This window comes from Manis pentadactyla, chromosome 13 (assembly GCF_030020395.1).
Source record: "Manis pentadactyla isolate mManPen7 chromosome 13, mManPen7.hap1, whole genome shotgun sequence".
NCBI lineage: Eukaryota > Metazoa > Chordata > Mammalia > Pholidota > Manidae > Manis > Manis pentadactyla.
This window is the reverse complement of record NC_080031.1, coordinates 107,875,755-107,879,163: the sequence shown is the minus strand read 5'-3', so window position 1 is coordinate 107,879,163 and position 3,409 is coordinate 107,875,755.

The window sequence follows — 3,409 nt, the reverse complement described above, 5'->3', positions numbered from 1 at the left end:
GTACCATGAATTAGCTTGAGTGGAAAACCCAAACAAATACAAAGGGTTCACAAGGAACGCGCCTGAGACCACGGATGTAAAGAGCACACAGCTCCCCTTGGGAGGGACTGGGAGCTGGAGGTCCAGCCTGATCTCTCTCAGTAAGCCATGAAGGGTTCCCACTTGGGTAAATCACCCTAAATTTATGTATGCCCTTGGCAAGTTATTAGATTCTTTCTATGAGTCTAGCATTGCTCCAAGTTTGGAAAATTATTTGAAAATAATTTTCAAAAATCCTACCCTGATGGTAATGTTCTCTGGTCTCATAAAGCCCCTTAGGTATCTAGTCTTCACATATGACATCCAATTAACAACACACTCCAGTTTTCATGCCACTGAGTGGTCCCTCCCACACCAAATCTAGGCTGGATCTGCATAACCAACAGAGGCTCTAGAAATAGATGAACAAAGCCCACAAAGTCCTTGACCTGCTTGAGCACACACTCCGTAGAATATTCCAGAACATTCCCAATGATGGCAAATAGAACCAGTCTTGTTCATAACAAAGATGTTTGCCATTATGTGTTTTTTCTCCACACAGATGGGTTACAATGGTTAAAATCTAATTTCAATTTAATTTAAAATTTTGTAACCCATTTGTGGGGGTTATTATAGTTAAAATATAATTTGAATTAAATTTAGCAACATTTGCTTTACATCTTTCTTCTAAAAAGTGAGACCAATCAGATAATTATGGGATGGATCTGAAATAAAGAACTTCACAGTAGAGAATGAAATACAATGAATTCCCATGAAAGAGATTAGTTACTGAGTTAATTCTTCATTTTCCAAAAAATCATTTCATAAACAATAGCTCCCTGGCATGGAACCAGAGTCTTTGAAAAGGCTGCCTCTCCTCAGGATTCTTGATATGACCTCATTTTATTGCATTGTTTAATAATTTCAACCCTTTTGGGTGTGACTGATTTAACAAGTTAACACTTGCTGCTGTTCTCAGACATCATGTCCCTTGGAGGAGCAAGACGGAGCAGGACCGGGAGATCATGGCATGGGGATGGGTGTCGGGCCCCCAGATCTGGCTGCCTGAGCAGTTCTCGAGCTCTGATTTGGCCTGTGATGCCTTCAAGCCACTCAAACAAATAGCTAAAAAATTTGTGCAAGAAGATATCTGTCTTTTAGTCAAGCTTGCTGTGAGCATGAATAATTATTAAAGTCCATTTTTCTAATCATCATTCAACAAACTTCTACTGAGGGCCTCTTGCATTCCAGACAATATAGTCAGTAGAGATCTGTACCCTGGCAGAGCTTAACTTCACTGGGGCAGAGACAGTACAGCAAATGAGCGAAGTGGGGAGTAATGCTGCAAGGGGAGTCAGGCAGGGGCATGCGATATGGAGTGACTGGGGTCACTTTAAGTGGGGTGGTTGTTCCCTTGAGGTGGGGACTGGCCTGAAGCTGGTTGTGGCTGATCACCCTTCAAACCAGCCTGTAGAACGAGTTTGTGCAGGATAGTGAGAACAGTGGCAGAAGGTCAGAGGCTCTGAAACCTCTATCTGGCTTGGCAACCAATACCTTTGTGTGACCTTGGCCTTTCTGGGCCTCTGCTTCTACACTAAGACTATCGTTAACAGCTAGGACTTGGTGGAAGACCTCAGAGGTTCTTGCAGTTCCAACATTTAATAATTACATGATCTGTTCTATTAGGCTTTAAGAACACCCGGGCTTGGTAAGGTTGCCCATAGAAAACTGGACTCATTAACAATGCTTTTCTTATTTATGCTTAATGTTTAATTGCTTTCTGATTCCAGAGCTCCTTCCCATACATTTTTCTCTTGGTCCTCACGAAAACCCTGTACAGATGAAGAAACTGAGGTTTAAAGCAACTAAGTAACATACTCAATTTCACATGGGTGGTACACATAGAGGTGTTGAGCAGGGCCTTAATGAGGGATCGTTGAGAGGACTGGATCAAAACAGTGCTACTCAGATGACAAAACTTCCTTCTTTTTTAAGGCTGAATAATATTGCATTGTATATATATATGTATTATATTATATACAAATATATATATTTATGTATATATACATAATGTGTATATATATATACACATTATGTATATATATATACACACACACACACACATACATATACAAATGTTATATATATATACACATAATGTATATATACATGTATACATACATATACAAATATGATACAATATATAATATAATATATCACATTTCTTTATCCATTCATCTGTCAATATGTTATTGTGAATAACACTGCAGTGAACACAAAGGACATCCTGCCATTTGTGAAAACATGGATCATCAGGGAGGGCATTACGCTAAGTGAAATAAGCCAGACACAGAAAGACAAATGCTGCATGATATCACTTACACGTGGAATCCATATAAGCCGAACTCTTAGAAGCAGAGAGAACAATGGTTAGCAGGGGCTGGAGGTGTGGGAAATGGGAAAATGTTGGTCAAAGGGTACAAAGCTTCAGAAATGCAGGCTGAGTAAGTTCAGGAGATGTAATATACAGTATGGTGACTATAGTTAACAATACTGTATTGTATACTTGAAATTTGCTAAGAGTACATCTTAACTGCTCTCACCAAAAAATAAAAAAGATAATTATGTGAGGTGGTGGATATGTTAATTAGCTTGATTGTGGTGAACAATTCACAATGCATACATCTTTCGAAGGTCACATGTACATCTGAAATATAAACATGTTTTGTCAGTTATACTTCAATTAATGGGAAAAAATCCCTCAAAACAACCTTATTTCAGGATATTGAACCAGTGGCCCTTAATTTCCTTTCAAGCACCAAAGTTCTGCATTTGTATCTTTTTCAAAAACCACTCTAGACCTAGGACTCTATGAGTCTCATGCCGCAGAAACAGTTAAGTGATCCCTACAGGTTACTTTGTTCCTTCCACAGGGAGCGATGTCCTTTAACCCTTGATGGAGATATGGTAACTTACATAAAACAACATTCCACCCATTTGAAAATGAAGGTGGTTACATTGCTGCTGAGAATAATGCAAAATAGAGCAGCCACTTTGGGAGACAGTTTGATTGTTTCCTACAAATTATACATACACTTACCAAATGATCCAGCAAGCACACTCCTAGGTGTTTATATTAGAGAAATGAAAACCTGTGTACACAAAAGCCTGTACACAAATGTTTATAGCGGCTTTTCTTTGTAGTTGTCCAAAACAGGAACACCCAAATGTCCCTCAACTGGTGAATGGATAAATAAATATGGGTATGTATGCATGCCCACACAACGGAACACCACCCAGTAATTAGCAGGAACAGATTCCTCATGCACACAACAAGCTGGATGAATCCCAAAGCAACATGCTAACTGCAGGACTCTAACTCAAAAGGCTA